The 20,282-nt window shown below is 49.3% G+C and overlaps 1 protein-coding gene across 5 annotated transcripts in view; it reads left to right on the forward strand.

The window, feature by feature from the left end:
• VPS13B (vacuolar protein sorting 13 homolog B) overlaps window positions 1–20,282 on the forward strand; it is a 1,616,194-nt gene that overhangs the window by 34,617 nt on the left and 1,561,295 nt on the right. The window lies entirely within an intron of this gene.

Below are 20,282 nucleotides of genomic sequence, written 5' to 3' on the forward strand. Positions count from 1 at the left end.
AATCCTTGAACACATATAACAAAAGATTCAAGTTCAAGATGGAATCGCTCAGGGCGATTATTGCGATCCTGGACGAGGGGGATTACAGGGTCTCTCTGGACATCATGGATACTTACCTGCATGTCCCCATTTACCCTCCTCACCAGGAGTACCTCAAGATTGTGGTACCGGACTGTCACTATCAGTTCCAGACGCTGCCGTTTGGATTATGCACGGCACCGAGGGTCTTTACCATGGGTAATGACCGAAATGATGATACTCCTTCGCAAGAAGGGAGTTTTAATTATCCCGTACTTGGATGATCTCCTGATAAAGGCGAGGTCCAAGGAACAGTTGGTAAGGGGGTAGCACTTTCTCGGGAAGTGCTGCAACAGCAGGACTGGATTCTCAATTCCAAAGTCACAGCTGGTCCCGACGACACGTCTTCTGTTCCTGGGAATGATTCTGGAAACAGACCAGAAAAAAGTGTTTCTTCCAATGGAAAAAGCCGAGGAGTTGTCATCTCTAGTCAGAAACCTCCTAAGACCGGGACAGGTGTCGGTACATCAATGCACACGAGTCCTGGGAAAAATGGTAGCTTCGTACGAAGAAATTCCATTCGGAAAGTTCCACGCAAGGATTTTCCAGTGGGACCTGTTGGACAAATGGTCCGGGTCCCATCTCCAGATACAGCAGCGGATAACCCGGTCGGCAAGAACCAGGGTGTCGCTGCGGTGGTGGCTGCAGAGGGCTCATCTACTAGAGGGCCGCAGATTCGGAATACAGGACTGGGTCCTGGTAAACACGGATGCCAGCCTTCGGGGCTGGGGTGCAGTCACACAGGGAGTAAAGTTCCAAGGACTGTGGTCCAAACAGGAGATTTCACTTCACATAAATTTTCTGGAGCTAAGAGCCCTTTACAAGGCCGTAAGCCAAACAAGGCCCCTGCTTCAAAACCAGCCGTACTGATCCAATCAGACAACATCACGGCGCTCGCCCATGTAAACAGGCAGGGCGGCACAAGAAGCAGGAGGGCAATGGCAGAAGCCACAAGGATTCCCCGTTGGGCGGAAAATCACGTGGTAGCACTGGCAGCAGTGTTCATTCCGGGAGTGGACAACTGGGAAGCAGACTTCCGCAGCAGACTCCACCCGGGAGAATAGGGACTTCATCCAGAAGTCTTCCAAATGCTGGTAAACCGTTGGGAAAGACCACAGGTGGACATGCTGGCGTCCCGCCTCAATAAAAAAGATATTGCGCCAGGTAAAGAGAACCTCAGGCGATCGCTGTGGACGCTCTAGTGACACCGCGGGTGTACCAGTCGGTTTATGTGTTCCCTCCTCTCCCTCTCATACCCAAGGTACTGAGGATAATAAGGAAAAGAGGAGTAAGAACTATACTCATTGTTCCGGATTGGCCAAGAAGGGCTTGGTACCTGGAACTTCAGGAGTTGATCTCAGAGGACCCATGGCCTCTGCCACTCAGACAGGATCTGCTGCAGTAGGGGCCCTGTCTGTTCAAAGACTTACCGCGGCTGCATTGACGGCATGGCGGTTGAACACCGGATCCTGAGTGAATAAGGCATTCCGGAGGAAGTCATTCTTATCCTGATCAAAGCCAGGAAGGATGTCAGCCTGAAGTTCAGACGTTGTAAGGGAGTGCTGCATGTTCAGCCCCTTTTTTGTGCCCCAGTGGCACCTTGGGATCTCAATGTGGTTTTGAAGTTCCTGGAATCACATTGGTTTGAGCCACTTAAAACCGTGGATTTGAAATATCTCACATGAAAAGTGGTCATGTGTTGGCTCTGGCTTCGGCCAGGCATGTGTCAGAATTGGCGGCTTTGTCATAAAAAAGCCCTTACCTGACTTTCCATATGGATAGGGCAGAATTGAGGACTCGTCCTCACTTTCTCCCGAAGGTGGTATCGGGTTTTCACTTGTACCAACCTATTGTGGTGCCTGCGGCTACTAGGGACCTGGAGGATTCCAAGTTACTGGACGTAGTCAGGGCCCTGAAAAATTATATTTCCAGGACGGCTGGAAAACTGACTCGCTGTTTATCCTAGATGCACCCAACATGCTGGGTGCTCCTGCTTCTAAGCAGACTATAGCGCGCTGGATTTGTAGCACTATTCAGCTTGCGCATTCTGCGGTGGGACTACCGCAGCCTAAATCTGTAAAAGCCCATTCCACATGGAAGGGGGCTCATCTTGGGCGGCTGCCCGTGGGGTCTCGGCTTTACAACTTGGCCGAGCTGCTACTTGGTCAGGGGCAAACACGTTGCAAAATTCTACAAATTTGATACCCTGGCTGAGAAGGACCTTGAGTTCTCTCATTCGGTTTCAGAGTCATCCGCTCTCTCCCGCCCGTTTGGGAGCTTTGGTATAATCCCCATGGTCCTTACGGAGTCCCCAGCATCCACTAGGACATCAGAGAAAATAAGAATTTACTCACCGGTAATTCTATTTCCCGTAGTCCGTAGTGGATGCTGGGCGCCCATCCCTAGTGCGGATTGTCTGCAATACTTGTAAATAGTTATTGTTACACAAATCGGGTTGTTATTGCGAACCATCTATTCAGAGGTTCCATTGTTATCATACTGTTAACCGGGGTTCCTATCACGAGTTATATGGTGTGATTGGTGTGGCTGGTATGAGTCTTACCCGGGATTCAAAATCCTTCCATATTGTGTCAGCTCTTCCGGGCACAGTGTCCTAACTGAGGCTTGGAGGAGGGTCATAGGGGGAGGAGCCAGTGCACACCAGATAGTCCTAAAGCTTTCTTTAGATGTGCCCAGTCTCCTGCGGAGCCGTCTATTTCCCATGGTCCTTACGGAGTCCCCAGCATCCACTATGGACTACGAGAAATAGATTTACCGGTGAGTAAAATCTTATTTTATCTCTCTATCTACTCTACTATGCAGTTTATCTAGTCACTGATTTTTAAAGGGCAAAATAGTGTCTGCCGCCGTGTGAATAGATGCTGTGTGCATGGCATCTATTTACATTACTTGGAAGCCTAGCACATCCGTAGGTGCTGGGCACACCCTCATCAGTGATGCCACGGCAGGAGCATGCCCCTTTAGTGACGTCGAGGGGTCCCGGACCACCCCCAACAATGACGCCGGTTGTGCAGTGCCCCCTCACCGGCCGGATGCACCCCCTCCCCTTTTCGAGCGGGCGGCTAACTGCCCTGCCCAAATCCTGAGGGGAACAGTACGCTCTGATATAAGCATGTTTAGACTCAAGGCGTGCGTATATCAGAGTGTGATCGCAAACCAAAGAGTGGCATATCTGTCTTATAAAATATTGTGACAAAATAGGATGAAACTTTTTAATGATAAAATATTTAACTGGATAACAGTGTAAGTGAATATAATAGTTGACATTTTTCTGTCAGAAGTGTATATGGCTGTCGGCGAGGCACTGCTTTTGGTGAGTGGCCTCTCTGTAACACCATTTTCACACAGCACCTCTGACTCAGGATATTGCCGGCATAACCCATGTGTCTGTGTGAAAGTGTTCCCTTACGTTGTGTGTACCGGGACTTTGACTCTGGTCACTGTCAGTGTGAAAGGGGGAGCCCGGTTACTCTAACTGGGTTTCATTAATGTCTGTATAACTGTATCCCGAGTCTCCCCTATTCGCGCCGACACATGTCCCGGATTGGTCGGGTAATTCTAGACCTAAATCCTGGTTCCTTGCCTCACTGTGCAAGGGTCTGAAACTGGTATCAACAGGTTTTGAAACCGTGTTGATGATCCTGTATCGGACCCAGGATTTTGGTCTGAGAGCGGTATAAGTGATGCAGTTGGATTAGTTTACAGATGGTCATATTGGAAGCAGATCAGGGACGTGGTTACGCTGGGAACTGTGGGGCAGTTTATTAAGGCTGGAGAAATAATAAAGCAGTGATAAGTGGAAGGTGATACCGCATCAACCAATCATTATGGGTTTGAAAAATGACAGGAGCTGATTGGCTGGTGTGTTATCACCTTGCACTTATCACTGTTTTAACACTTCTACAGGCTTTAATACATCTGCCCCTGTGTGCTCATTGGAAAATACTGCAGTCACGTCATCTAATGTGTCCAATCATGTTAGCGAGTTTTCTGTCATTATACCGTGCCACTATATATAAATGTGTATAATATATTACAATCAATATTACTTGTGTTTTCAAAAACAATATAATACAGTAGCTAATAGGTGCTGTAGGCCAGAAACATGCAAGTGGACGTGATAATTGCAGATGCCAGACGATGGTGCTTAATTTAAGAAATCCCCCCCCCCCCCTCTTGCATTTTTTCTCATATGTCCTAGAGGATGCTGGGGTCCACTTCAAAGCCACAGGGTATAGACTGTTCCGCAGGAGCCATGGGCACTCTTAAGACTTTTCAATGGGTGTGAACTGGCTCCTCCCTCTATGCCCCTCCTCCAGACCTCAGTTTTAGAATTGTGCCCAGGCAGACTGGATGCACTCCAGGGGAGCTCTACTGAGTTTCTCTGAAAAGATTTATGTTAGGTTTTTTATTTTCAGGAAGAACTGCTGGCAACAGACTCCCTGCTTTGTAGGACTGAGGGGGCAGAAGTAGGAACCAACTTCCTGAAGAGTTTCATGGCTCTGCTTCTGGCTGACAGGACACCATTAGCTCCTGAAGGGAATTGAACACTAGCCGTGTCTAGATGCTCACTCCCACAGCACGCCGTCACCCCCCTCACAGAGCCAGAAGTCAGAAGACAGGAAGATCTTCAATCAAGTAAAGTGACGGCTGAGGTACCGCTGGCTGGCGGGAGCGCAGCACGCCATTGCTGTCTACACACAGGCACTGCAGGGCGGGGGGGGCGCCGCGCCGCGCCGCCGCCCTGTGCAGCAAAATACCTATTATAAACTGGCTAAAAAGGGGCATAAGATGCCCAGGCACTGCCCTACCCCCGCCAGTATAAATATTATGTAAACTGAGGTAAAAACGCGCCATTGCGTGGGCGGAGCTTCTTCAGGCAGCCAGCACACTGCTCAGCGCCATTTTCTCTCTCTCCTCAGGCTGCAGAGACATCGCTGGTCCTCCTCCACTTCTGACTACAAGTATCAGGGTGCAAAACGGGGGGGGGGGGGGGGGGGGGGGCACAAGCGAATTTGGTGCTTTACAAGTGTGTTTACTGTGTAAAACAGCACTGCATGTTGGTGGGCATTTTGTGTTCACAGGCATTAGATACTGGCGCTGGGGTTGTGAACTGGCTGCTCCTAAACTGTGTCCCTCTGACAGATTTTACTGTGGGTCTGTACCCTATAAGTCCCAGTGTGTCTGTGTGGGTGTTGTACACGAGTGTGACATGTCTGAGGCAGGGAGTTCTTTCCCGGAGGAAACCATTTTAGGGACACAGAGTTGTAATGTGGTGGCGCTGCTGGCACATCAAGAGCCTGCATGGGTGAAAGAAATACGTGATAGCATGCATCATATCAATAGGAGATTAGATAAGTCTGAATCTCATGCAGAATGCTGGAGAAAATCTGTGGAAGATGTGATTTTTCAGGGTTCGGTTCTTCCATCCGCAGGCGACCCCTCTGGGTCACATAAGAGACCGTTTGCAAATATTGTGAATACTGATACTGACACGGACACTGATTCCTGTGTCAATGATAGTGACTCCAGGGAAATAGATCATAAATTGGCAAAAGTATACAATATATGATTGTGGCTATAAGGGAAGTTCTGGAAGTCACGGAAGCCACTCCTGTACCTCAGGAGAAGGCCTATTTCTATAAAGAGAAGAAATCTAAGGTCACTTTCCCTCCTTCCCACAAGCTGAATACTCTCTTTGAAGGGGTGTGGGTAAATCCCGAAAAGAAATTTCGTATTCCCAAGAAGATTCAGATAGCTTATCCTTTGCCTGTAGAGGACAGAAAAAAATGGGAATCACCCCCTGTGTTAGACAGTGCACTGTACAGGTTGACAAAAAAGGTAATTCTCCCTGCACCTGGCACGGCTTCACTAAAGGAGCCAGCAGACCGCAAAATGGAGACTACATTGAAATCCATTTATGTTGCCAATGGTACGCTGCTCAGGCCCACAATTGCTTGCGTGTGGGTGAGTTGCGCTATTCAAAAATGGTCAGAAAGCCTGTCATCGGAAATCGACACTATTGATAAAGATGAGATACTCCTTAAATTAGGGAATATCAAAGATGCTGCCGCATACATGCTAGAGGCGATGAAAGATATTGGACTCTTGAGTTCACAAGCCGCTACCATATAAAGGTGAGGCCTTATTTGGTGATGGACTGGATGCGTTAGTCTCGGCGGCTGCCGCAGGTAAGTCGACTTTTTGGCCTTATGCTCCTGCACTGGCAAAAAAGACATATCACTCTCAAATGCAGTCCTTTCGGTCCAATAAATACAAAAAGGCAAAAGGTTCCCTTTGCAGGTAGGGGAAGGGGAAAGAAGCCCACAGCGGCTTCGGAATCCCAGGAGCAGAAGTCAACCCCTACTTCTGGGACTGGGGCTCCCTTGCGGGAGGCCGCTCGGGTGGGGGCACGTCTGAAGCTGATCAGCCAAGGTTGGATTCAGTCTGGTCTGGACCCCTGGGTTTTGCAGATAGTGTCCCAGGATACAAGCTGGAGTTTCAAGACGTTCCCCCCCATGCCAGTTTTTCAAATCGACCTTGCCAGCTACTCTTCCAGAACGAGAGGCAGTAACAGCGGCGATTCAAAGATTATGTCAGGATCAGGTCATAGTCCTGGTACCTTTGTTACAACAAGGGGAGGTGTTTTATTCAAGCCTCTTTGTAGTTCCGAAGCCGGACGGCTCGGTCAGACCGATCCTAAACCTAAAAGATCTGAATCTTTTTTTAAATAGAGTAATTTTTATTCAACAGCGTTTTTATATATACAGACATTTCAGTGTACACTGGGAGGCACATTGGGATTACACGTTGTTCAAAGCATTATTGTCACCAAGGATATACGTATACTTATACTGATACAAATGACATTTCCCATTTTACAGTTCCCGTGCATTCTTCCCACCATATACATATTTTCTGAAGTCTGTAACCAGGTCGCGTTTCACATACTTAACATTTTGTATTTCCTCCCACCCCCCCACCCAGGACCTGTATTAAAAATTACCCCGTCTATCAGGCCCTAAATAGCCCCCAACCCCTCTACCCCCAAACAAACCCTTTAACTAACTTAAGCCTAGTTACCTAACATATGCGTGGTGTGGTGTGGCGACCAGATATGTAAACAGCTATAATAGAGGAGAGATGAAGGTCCGGCTCAGCGCTCCAAGGCCCAAATATCACACCGCGGCGAAGGTCGGTGCCTCTAAGTCCGAAGGGCAAGGGATGAGTATGTGGAATTGATCCAAGGAGACCATATCTTCTCGTATTTGGTAAGGGCATTATATTTCATGTATACATATCGTTCTTTTGTTAGAGTATCATTTACCAAACCTTTAAAAGCATGTATCGTGGGAGGTCGCGGGGCCATCCACGTCCGCGCGATGCACACCTTTGCAAGGGCGCACATGTTGCGGGCGTACAAGTCTTCCCAGCGGGACCCAGAATCGGGGTCTCCCACCCCCAGAATGCAGAATTTCTGAGTCAGCGAGCTTCTCTGTATCCCCGTATGTTCGAGAATCGACCCGACCCCGGCCCAGAACACCTGCAGCAGCGGGCATTCCCATGTGAGGTGCCAGAATGTGCCTCCGGCAACCCCGCACTTGGGGCAAGCACCAGCGCTATCTGTCCTAAATCTGGCCAGCCTGCTCGGTGTCATGTATGATCTATGTAGAATAAAAAACTGTATCTGTTGAAACCGCAGCGATTTGGTGACCTGGCTCGGGTTACCCAGAGCGCCCTCCCAGTCTTCCCCGTCCATGGGACCTACGTCACTCTCCCATCTCTCCCTAAGACTTGAGAGCGGGTCTGCATGTGTCATTTGAAGGAGATACGAGTAGGTGAAGGAGATCACCTTAACTCGGCCCAGTGAATGTAGAAATGCTTTCATGGGGAAGGGGAAAAGCGTTGGGGCAGAATCTGCTAATTGCGCCTGCAGGGCATGTCTCAGTTGTAAGAATCTATAGAAGTGAGAGTTCGGGAGTCCAAACTCCTCTTTCAATTGCTGAAATGATTTTAACGTGCCATTGCTATATAGCTGGGACACCGAAACTATCAAGTACGGAGCCCATACCTCCTCACCCCCCAGGGACCCCAGTTCACTGAGCAATCTGGAGTGCCACAGAGAAGTGTCCGGGTCCATTCCCTCATACCCAAGTAGGGCCTTCAATGCCAACCATATCTTCATAGCCTGGAAGACAATAGGAGGTGATAGTCTGGAAGGGTTACCCCCCGCCAAAACCTGTGCCGGGGAAAGACTTGGGTAATAGCATCTAAGGAACGCCCGGCCTAGTCCATCTTCCTCCCCTCCTCGGAGCCACATGCCAATGTGTGATAACTGAGCAGCATAATAATACAGTTGGAAGTGGGGTAATGCCAAGCCGCCGTCCCTTTTTTGTCTGGTAAGAGTGGATAATTTTATTCTGGATCTTCTATTGGCCCATATCAAGGACGTCAGGACACTATTTAATTTTCTGAAGAACGCTGGAAATATGTAAACAGGGGACTGCAATAGAACATACAAAAGTTTAGGCAACACTACCATTTTAATGAGGCCGACTCTACCCGTCATTGTCAGTGGCAGTTTGCACCAAGCTCTCGATTTGCGCACAACCATCTGTACCACAGGGTCAAGGTTTAAGGGCACAAAGTCCGATGGGTCATTGGTGACCAGGATCCCAAGGTACTTAAACTGGGCTGTCCAACACAGCGGTAAGGATATTTTCGGGGTCTGGGGGGGGGAGCCCATAACGGGCATGATAAACGATTTGGTCCAGTTTATGCGGAGACCCGAGTACCTACCGAAGGTCTCTATGACCCGCAACACAATGGGCATATCCACCGCGTAGTCTCGAAGGAATAGCAACAGGTCATCCGCATAAAGTGCCAATTTGTCAGTGCAGGGACCCGTACTGATTCCCTTAATGTCCGGGTGTGACCTAATCAAACAGGCCAGGGGCTCCATGGCTATGGCAAACAGGGCGGGAGAGAGGGGACATCCCTGTCTGGTGCCCCGTGTCAAAGGGAATGAGGAGGAAATGTATCCATTCACCAGGACCCTGGCGCGTGGATTCTGGTATAACAGTTTGACCCATTGTATAAAGTTAGGGCCAAAGCCCATGCTCCTCATAACTCCCCACAGGTATGGCCACTCAACACTATCAAAAGCCTTGGCCGCGTCCAATGAGACCACGACCTCGTCAGAAGGGAAATCATGAGGAGCCTGCAAAATAGTGTACAGCCTGCGCAAATTAATGGACGTGGATTTCCCAGGCATGAAGCCGGTTTGATCGGGATGGATTATGGATTCAATCACCGTGTTTACACGGACCGCAAGAATTTTCGCTAAGATCTTAGCGTCTGTGGGAATAAGGGAGATCGGCCTGTATGACTCCAAGAGTTTAGGGTCCTTACCAGGTTTTGGAAGCATTATTAGAATAGCCTCGGACATTGAGGGAGGAAGGCAGTCAGCGGCATATATGTTAACAAACATGTCTAGTAGTTGAGGTCCAAAGAACTTAATGTACTGTTTATATAGTTCCGTGGGAATACCGTCACTACCCGGGGATTTACCACTAGGAGCCGCCTCAACCGCCGACATCACCTCCTCCAAGGTCAGAGGCGCATCCAGGGCGTCCCTATCCTCAGGGGAAAGTTTAGAAAGGGGGATATTTGTCAGGTAGAGGTCTAGCTCCTCCCCGGAGCATGTCAGTCGACTGTTGTATACCTCCCTAAAATAACAAAGGAGTAGCTGTGCAATGTCGGGGGTGTTATCTGTAATGGAGCCGTCGGCGCCGAGCAGCTGCACTATCGTGGTCCCAGGCCTGTCGTAGTGCACCAGGTGGGCCAACAAGCTACCTGGTCTGTCCGCCTGCATGTATATATTATTGGCCCTAAACAAGAGGGAGCGTGCATTTTTGTCTGAGAGGTGAGCCAGCCAGGCCCCCTGAGCCGTCTGCCATCGGGCCTTCAGCGCAGGGGTGCCCTCAGTCAGGTAGCGTGTCTCCAGGTCCCTGCACTCGGTCTCAAGCTGTCTTTCTGTCGCCCTGCGAGCCACCTTGCAGGCAGCAATTTTGCCAATTAAGGTACCTCGCATATACGCCTTGAATGCATCCCAAACTACCGGAGCCGGGGCCGTGTCTGCGTTATCCGCGAAAAATCCCTCCCATGTGGGCGCTAATTCTGGGCATTCGCCCAGCTGGGCAAGCCAGGATGGATGCAACCTCCAATATGATTGTCCCCTCTGACAGTCCCCTACCAGTGACAGCACCAGGGGTGAATGATCGGATACCCCCCGTGCCTCGTAATGAGCGTCCATCACGCCAGGCACAAGCTCAGGTGAGACCAGGGCCAGGTCGATTCTGGAAAAGGAGCCATGTGTACTCGAGTAACAGGAGTATTGCCGAAGGGTAGGATTTCGAACCCTCCAGACATCTACCCACTGCATACTGTCTAGGAACTCTGCAAATTTAGATTTGGGAGGAATCAAGTCGCCCCCCGCTCCCTGTCTCGAAGGAGTCCTCCATCTGTCCAAAGAGGCATCCAACACAGCGTTGAAGTCTCCCAGGCAGATGACAGGAGTATGGGGGGAGGAGGCAACGAATGAGGCAGCCTTTTGCAGGACATCGTAGGAGAATGGGGGGGGAACATACACAGACAATAGGAAAAAATTTCGTGAAAACAGTTTGCACTCTAGAAATACGTATCTACCATAAGGATCTGTGTTTACCCTGATCATCTCGAACTGTACAGTCCTCCTTATCATCACCGACACCCCTCGGGAATAAGAGGAGTGTGAGGAATGATACGCCCACCCCACCCAAGGCCTGCGGAGCGATAACAGCCTATTCCCCTCCAAGTGAGTTTCACTCAAGCAAATGATATCCGGGCTATATTTCTTGATCATTTTAAATACTAGGGAACGTTTAACTTTGTTGTTGATGCCCCGGACATTCCACGCCAGAAATTTCAAGGGAGGCATGTCAGTCTAAGTATCAGCAGGGGCGCAGCTCTATTAGCAACCACCCGTCCAACCGGTGTTTTGCACCTATAATCATGTCGCCCGCAGGCCCCGAGCCCCGAGCCGGACCCCATAAAACAGTGCAAGCCCACCACACCCTCCAATTGACAAGCATATAGGCTTCTTAAATTCAAAACGAGCAACATAATAACTGCTGAGAGGCCAACGGCGGCCCCCAAACTTCCCCCCACCCCGTATACCTCCCCGAACTGTGGTATACCCATATCCCTAACTAAACTCTAACCTTGGAGATCCCAAAGCCTACGGCAACACTGTACCAGGTGTACAGATCAATCAACCCCAATACAAAAACCCTTTTGTACGTTAATGTCACTTCTCAGCAAAGTCCAGAACCATTAAGCTAGAGGAAGCTCCCTGGACTTATACTTGCGGAGTGTTGGCCCATATAGGAGGGCGACCCGGTGTCAGTCTGGAGCCAGCTGGCGGTCCCCCGGAGCATACCTGTCCAGCCAGGACGCCGCCTCCCTCGGCGAGCCGAAGAACTTTGTCTCCCCGTCCGCCACCACGCGGAGCCTGGAGGGGAACAGCATCGAGTAGGGCAGATTCAAGTCACGAAGACGTCTTTTGATGGGAAGAAACTGGGCCCGGTCTTTTTGAACGTCCGCTGCAAAGTCCGGAAATGCCGACACCCTGATTCCATTCCGGAGTAGGGGGCCCTTCACACGGCCCAGGCGCAGGACAGAGTCCCGATCCTTGTAGTGCAGGAACTTTGCAATTAAAGTTCGTGGCGGGGCGCCTGGGGGCAGAGGCCGGAAGGGCACACGGTGAGCCCGCTCCACTGCAAACTGGGAGGTGAAGGATTCCGCGCCATATGCCTCTTTTAGCCAGGACTCCAGGAAATCTTCAGGGTTTGCCCCCTCCTCCTTTTCGGGGAGGCCCACGAATCTCACATTGTTTCTGCGGAGTCTGCCCTCCATGTCCAGGAGTTTAGTTTGCATTGTCGCGACTTGCTGTGTGACTGCAGACACCGATCTCTGAAGAGGGCCACTGAGGTCCTCCAAGTTGGAGACCCTTGTTTCGGTTTCGCCCACTCTCTCCCGTATTCGCTGGACGTCCTGCCGCATCAATGATGGATCACACTGTACCTTCTCCATTTTGTCCGACAGACGTTGTTCGCTGGCCGCTATAGCCTCCAGGACCTGCTGGATGGAGGGAGCGGGTGGCTGTGTATTCGCCCCCGAGTCGGCCCCGGCCGAGGGATCCATTCTGGCAGGGGGGGAGGCCTTAGGTGATGGCTGCGTCGACTGGGTTGCAGGCTGTCGTGCAAACTTCTCCAATTTAGCAGCGGCAGCGCTCTGGCCACCCCTCACCATCGTATCAATGCCCAGCACAGCTCAGAGTCTCGATATTCAGTGTCAAGAGGTATAGCAGAAGGGTGGTAAATGCAGTATCAGCAGCTGCCAGGCACTGGGAAAGCCAGCTGCCAGGCCAGTGGGAGAAGGGGGGAACCAGGTGAATTCAGTGGTATATAAATGTAAATCCAATATGTGATGTTCCAAGGATAAAGGCAGGGGAAGGCAGCTGGGGCCAGTCCAAGCTCCTCCAGCCCAGCACAATCACACACTCACTGCACCCTGCTGTAAGGAGGAAGGGAGGAAGCTGCAAGCAAGATGGCCGCCCAGCACATTGATCATTCCCTCCTCTCACCCTGCACCAGCCTTCAGGGGAGCTGATTTATGCCTGTGTGAAGCCCTGGGGGTGCAGGAGTGAGGTGTCGCTGTCCCCAGGAGCCGCCAGCCGCTGTGTCCGCCTCCGGCGCGGGATCGCGCGCGCGCACACGCGCCCGGCAGAGCTCCAAAACTGAGGCCGGGGATTGAATTGCGGCCTAGGCCCGAGGTCCGGGCGGCCGCTGGCGCGAGCCGGGAGTGCTCGTTTCGGACAGTAACAGTGCCCGCTGCCTCCCCAGTACTGATAGGCAGGAGAGGGGACCAGGGAAGACCGCAGTATAGAGCCCCAGGATTATTTCAGGATCTTTTTCCAGGGAGCTCCTCGATCCTGCTGCCTAGTCCCTTGCTGCCGTGGCCATGCCCCCCAAAAGATCTGAATCTTTACTTGAAACGGTTCAAGTTCAAGATGGAATCGCTCAGGGCAGTGATTTCCAGTCTGGAGGAGGGAGATTACATGGTGTCAGTAGACCTAAAGGATGCTTACCTGCATGTTCCCATTTATCCTCTTCACCAGGCTTATCTGAGATTCGCGGTTCAAGATTGCCATTACCAGTTCCAGACGTTGCCTTTCGGTCTCTCCACGGCGCCGAGGGTATTCACCAAGGTGATGGCGGAGATGATGGTCCTCCTTCGTCAAAAAGGAGTCAATATAATTCCTTATCTGGACGATCTCCTGATAAAGGCGAGATCCAGGGAGCAGTTGCTACAGAACATCATACTCTCCCTGTCCATACTCCAACAACACGGTTGGATCATAAATTATCCAAAGTCACAGTTGGAACCGACGACAAGATTGTCTTTTCTCGGGATGATTCTGGACACAGAAGTTCAGAGAGTATTTCTTCCGGTGGAAAAGGCTCTGGAAATCCAGAAAATGGTAAAACAGATATTGAAACCACCAAGTGTGTCGATCCATCAGTGCATTCGGTTGTTGGGGAACATGGTGGCGGCCTACGAGGCCATACAGTTTGGCAGGTTCCATGCCAGAGTATTCCAGTGGGACCTGTTGGACAAGTGGTTGGGATCCCACCTACACATGCACCGGAAGATAGTCCTGTCGTCAAAAGCCAGGATTTCGCTCCTGTGGTGGCTACACAGTTCGCACCTACTAGAGGGACGCAGATTCGGGATTCAGGACTGGGTCCTGGTAACCACGGATGCAAGTCTCTGAGGCTGGGGAGCTGTCACTCAGGGGGAAAGCTTCCAAGGAAAATGGTCAAGTCAGGAAGCCTGCCTTCACATAAACGTGCTGGAATTGAGAGCCATTTACAATGGCCTTCAACAAGCGGTACATCTTCTTCAAGATCATCCCGTGCAGATCCAGTCGGACAATGTAACAGCAGTCGCGTACATAAACAGGCAGGGCGGAACGAAAAGCAGAGCGGCAATAGCAGAGGTGATGAAGAGCCTCCTCTGGGCAGAAAGACATGTAAAGGCTCTGTCGGCAATTTTCATTCCGGGAGTAGACAACTGGGAAGCAGACTTCCTCAGCAGACACGATCTCCATCCAGGAGAGTGGGGCCTCCACCAAGAAGTCTTCGCAGAGGTGACAAGTCTTTGGGAAGTTCCTCAAGTAGACATGATGGCATCTCGTCTCAACAATAAGCTTCAGAGATATTGTTCCACGTCGAGAGACCCTCAAGCAATAGCAGTGGATGTGCTAGTAACCCAGTGGGTATTCCGGTCAGTGTATGTCTTCCCTCCACTTCCGCTGATCCAAAAGTTCTCAGGCTCATAAGAAGAACAAGAGTTCGAGCGATCTTCATTGCCCCAGACTGGCCAAGGAGGGCTTGGTACCCAGATCTTCAGGAGTTGCTCATAAAAGATCCTCTGCCTCTTCGCGAGGACCTGCTGCTGCAGGGGCCGTGCGTGTATCAAGACTTACTGCGGCTACGTTTGACGGCATGGCTGTTGAGCGCCGGATCCTGATCCGAAAGGGTATTCCCAAGGAAGTAATTCCCACACTTATTCAGGCCGGGAAAGGAGTAACGTCGAAACATTACCACCATATTTGGAGAAAATATGTGTCTTGGTGTGAATCCAAGAAGGCTCCTACGGAAGAGTTTCAGTTGGGACGTTTTCTCCATTTTCTGCAGGCTGGTTTGGAGGCGGGCCTTCGATTGAGGTCAATCAAGGTCCAGATTTCGGCCTTGTCAATTTTCTTCCAAAAACAATTGGCCGCTCTTCTAGAGCATGCATTCCCAACCACGGTCCTCAAGGCACACCAACAGTGCAGGTTTTAGTGATATCCAGGCTGCAGCACAGAATGTTAAATCAAAATAACTGAGCTACTAATTAAGTCATCTGTGCTGAAGCCTGGATATCACTAAAACCTGCACTGTTGGTGTGCCTTGAGGACCGTGGTTGGGAAAGCCTGCTCTAGAGGTTCAGACCTTCGTCAAAGGGGTTCTGCACATCCAGCCTCCATTTGTGCCTCCAGTGGCACCATGGGACCTTAATGTGGTGTTGCAGTTCCTTCAATCGGATTGGTTTGAGCCTCTACAAGAGATAGAGTTGAAGTTTCTCACTTGGAAAGTGGTGATGCTTTTAGCTTTGGCATCCGCGCGGCGGGTGTCTGAATTGGGGGCCTTGTCTCACAAGAGCCCTTACCTGATCTTCCATGAAGATAGGGCAGAGTTGAGAACTCGTCAACATTTTCTTCCAAAGGTGGTTTCATCTTTTCACATAAACCAACCTATTGTGGTGCCAGTAGTTACTGACACGTTCACTGAGTCAAAGTCTCTAGATGTGGTTAGGGCTTTGAAGATTTATGTCGCTAGAACAGCTCGAATACGGAAAACAGAGTCTTTGTTTGTCCTGTATGCTCCCAACAAGATTGGGTGTCCTGATTCCAAGCAAACTATTGTGCGTTGGATCAGAAGTACGATTCAGCACGCTCATACTACGGCTGGATTGCCGTTACCATCGTCGGTGAAGTCCCATTCCACTAGGAAGGTGGGCTCATCCTGGGCGGCTGCCCGGGGGGGTCTCGGCATTGCAACTTTGCCGAGCAGCTAAATTCTACAAGTTTGACATCTTGGCCGATGAAGACCTCAAGTTCGGTCAATCGGTGCTGCAGGGTCATCCGCACTCTCCCGCCCGTACTGGAGCTTTGGTATAAACCCCATGGTCATGAAGTGGACCCCAGCATCCTCTAGGACGTAAGAGAAAACAGGATTTTGATACCTACCGGTAAATCCTTTTCTCCTAGTCGTAGAGGATGCTGGGCGTCCGTCCTAGTGCGTACTTTACCTGCAGTTTTGTTATTAGAGTTACACAAGTTGTGTTATATTAGTTTCAGCATGTTGCTGTAATTGGTTCATGCCTGTTGGCGTGTGTTCTGCTGAATGCCATGTTGTGCGGTACGGTTGAGGTGTGAGCTGGTATGTATCTCACCACTAGTTTAAAGTAAATCCTTTCCTTGAAATGTCCGTCTCCCTGGGCACAGTTCCTATAACTGAGGTCTGGAGGAGGGGCATAGAGGGAGGAGCCAGTTCACACCCATTGAAAAGTCTTAAGAGTGCCCATGGCTCCTGTGGAACAGTCTATACCCCATGGTCTTGATGTGGACCCCAGCATCCGCTACGGACTAGGAGAAAAGGATTTACCGGTAGGTATCAAAATCCTATCCCCCCCCCCCCCCCCCCCCCCGTCTAATCCCCAGCTGTGAAGTGGTTAATTATAGGAACAGGAATGTTTGTGTCTTAGAGGTGTACATAGATAATGGGTACTTTTCCGCAAGCTGCGCTTTGTGTTTTGTGTGATGCCTATACATTAGGTGGATGTGAGCCCATATAGACCACACGTTCCTAATGACAGTAAGCAGATTGTGCAGAGGAACAGAACATTTTGGAGCCTGGATGCAGGGCTGGGTGCACTGAAAGCCGTCTGAGGGATCAGATCTGTATTATGTTAGACGGGAGGAGGGAAATTGGACTTTTAAACCATTCTAGATAAGGTACTAGACATAACATTTTTAATAGGGATTATGCTGTGTGGGAGCCAAAGTAAATTTCCACAGTGAAATGCACTCAATTCTCGTTTCTATAATAAGATAATTCAAAATTAAGATCCAATGGTTTTCTCCAATGCACCCAGAGCAAATTATATCCGTTTATAACTCTTATTGCTCCCAGGCAGGTATCAGTAACCCATTTGTGTCTTAAGTGATTTAAGTTTTACAGTCTTTAAACTTTTAAGGATATTGAATTATAAGGTACCGGATTTCCGTGACTTTAAATTGAACCAGTCTAGTACAAATACCTTCACGTGGACATTTAAGCAACTTTATATTGTACAAAAAAATGTTTTTCTGTGATTGTTGCAGTTATAGAAAACCGGAATTGGAAAATACTGTACCGCAGACACTATTTGTGTTACCACCCCATTTAGGGCCTATGCCAGTTGGCATAATGTAACTTGCGTGATTACACTCTACACTTTGCCCAGAACACCGGGCCACACTCGTGTTTGTAAGTAAAACAAAAAAGCAACCAACTGGCCAAACCCGTGTTGCAGTGCAGGTGGGGCATATGTAACGTGCCAAGAGATTTAGATTTGGATGTGTTGTATTGTTTCTGTACAGGGTAAATACTGGCTGCTTCTGCATGTAGCCAACAAATGGTAGACCGCTTTATTTTACACTGCAGTTTAGATTTCAGTTTGGTTAAATCAGACCCAAATCTAAAGGGGGGTACACACGGGGAGATGTGTGCTGCTGAGCGAGCTATCACAGAACCCTCAGCACACATTTCTCCCCATGCTCATCACATAGCGCGATGGACAGGGATGATCAGAAGGGAGTATCAAAAGCTCCGGCCAGCGGGACCGCGCATCGTGATCGTTATTGTTCACAGACACTGGGGGGTCATTCCGAGATGATCGCTCGCTAGCAACTTTTTGCAGTGCAGTGATCATCTCAACCACGGCTAAACTGCGCGTGCGTATGCACCGCAGTGCGCAGGCACCGCAGTGCGCAGGCACATTGTACAAGTACAAAGCAATTCGTTACCGAGCGATGGATCGTTACTGAGCGATGGATTTAACGAAGAATCCATTTGCACAGCCGAACGCACTGTGATTGACAGGAAGAAGGCATTTATGGGTGTCAACTGACCGTTTTCAGGGAGTGGTTGGAAAAACACAGGCGTGTCCAGGAGTTTGCAGGGCGGGTGTCTGACGTAAAATCCGGACCAGACACTCTGAAATGATCGCAAGGGCTGATTAAGTCTAGAGCTACTTAGAAACTGCACAAAATGTTTTCGGCCCGCTCGGCAGCACACACGTTCGCACATTTGCAAAGCGAAAATACACCCCCCCCATAGGCGGCGACTATTTGATTGCAAGCCAGCAAAAAGTTGCTAGCGAGCGATCAACTCAGAATGACCCCCACTGAACAATCTGCACTATTCTGAATAGTTTGTAGTTCTGATCCATCGGAAATAGCCAAATCGCTCATAATATCGTCTATGGCACAGGTTCTCAAACTCTGTCCTCAGGACCCCACACAGTGCATGTTTTGCAGGTAATCCAGCAGGAGCACAGGTGTATTAATTACTTACAGACACATTTTAAAAGGTTCACAGGTGGTGCTGCTTATTTAACTTGGGATTCTATGAGGAGACCTTCAAAACATGCACCGTGTGGGGTCCTGAGGACCGAGTTTGAGAACCTATGGTCTATGGAATGGGCAACTTTAGTGTGTACCGTTTGCAGATATCTTGCAGATTGATTGATCTGCAGATGTATCTTTAGGTGTGTACCCACCTTTACACACTGCTTTTCTTTATATTTCCTAGTAGACACAGTATTTACTGTAGGATCATCTTCATATCCTATTAAGGTAACTTCTCCTTCCTCACAATTTAATGACAGAATATGGGCCAGTCAGCCAGTGTCTCTCTGTTAGTGCATATGGGCCAATGTGCTATATTCTATGTTTGTGAATTAGCACAGACTGCCAACAGCAATTCGCCAGACATGTGACTCGTGTATAATGTGTTCAGCTGGTAACTAATTGCATTCCTTTTTATTTCATAAGGTGCATACACACGGTGAGATTCGGGCTAACCCCAGTTCTATGCGACAGGGGCTAGGTCGTCATCGCAAGCACATAATAGGTGGGATTCAAATGTTTTATTGCCCCTGATCTCCCGTCTAAAGTGACGGGAGATCGCAGGGCGATATTCTATTGACCCCCGTTATCGCAATGATCGTGCCCATAAGAGACGAGTTTAGCCGCTTAAACCGACTAAACCCGTCTAAAGTCATGGGCGCGATCGCGGAAAGTCCTGTTTGGGCGTCCAAACGGGTCACATTTTGCGCATTTCAGCTCACCACCACTGGGGGTGGTGAGCCGAAATGCTAAATATCGCACTCATCGGCAGAAACATTTGTATACTGCCGGCGGGCGCGATGGGGGCGGGAGGGAGGTACAGAAGATTTGAATACCGCCCAATGAGTGTGCTTGCGATACTGACTATGTGCGATTTTGGTTAAGTGTCAATTTTGACTATCTTTTCTATGAGACCTGCACAGTCCTATCTAGGCGGGACCGCGCATCGGCATCGCATCGGGATCGCAAGATGACTTTCACCTTGCGATCTGCACTAACTTTTATTACGATTTTGACTATATAGTCAAAATTGTAAGAAAATATCTCACGTGTGTACACACTAATACGGTTTATTGTGTTATATATTCTAACCGTTGGTTAATCATCTTCTATTCTTACATTGGACGGTAGAGCTGCCCAGTTATGTGCAATGAAGACTTGCGTGTCCTGAACCCCTAACCCTATGTTCTAAATATGTGTCAGGAAAGCAAAATAAATGTCTCTTTGTGAGCAAAGGTCATTGTATTCTTTTTTGTTTCTATTTATTTGTTAGTAAATTTTGTGTGATGTGAGGAAAAAAGAAGAGAAAAATGTATAATCATAATTATTATTATTTATTTACCTTTATCATATGGCACCACAAGGTGTCTGTAGCGGGTGTGATATGCTTGACCCAAATACCCTGCTAACCCTATCCCTGCCTTCCTGCAGCCTGAACCTAACTCTCCCTGGTGGTGCCTAAACCTTATGATATCCGGGATCCAGGTCGACACCACTTAGGTCGACACGGACAAAAGGTCAACATGAACAAAGTCGACATGGAAAAAGGTCGACATGAGTTCACATTTTTTTTTCTTCATTTTTTTATTTATTTTACTTTTTCATACTTTGCAATACCGAGCGCAGCGAGGCATCTTGCCCGAAGCATGGCGAGCGAACACTGTGCACTAATTGGGTTTCCCGTCACTTTACGAAGAAAACGACACCAAAAACAGTAAAAAAAACACAACTCATGTCAACCTTTTTACATGTCGACCTTGTTCATGTCTACCTTTTGTCCGTGTCGACTTATTAGTGGTGTCGACCTTAAGTCCCAGACGCAACCTAATCACCCCTCCCTGCAACATAAACCTAACCCTCCCTC

This window comes from Pseudophryne corroboree, chromosome 5 (genome assembly GCF_028390025.1).
Source record: "Pseudophryne corroboree isolate aPseCor3 chromosome 5, aPseCor3.hap2, whole genome shotgun sequence".
NCBI lineage: Eukaryota > Metazoa > Chordata > Amphibia > Anura > Myobatrachidae > Pseudophryne > Pseudophryne corroboree.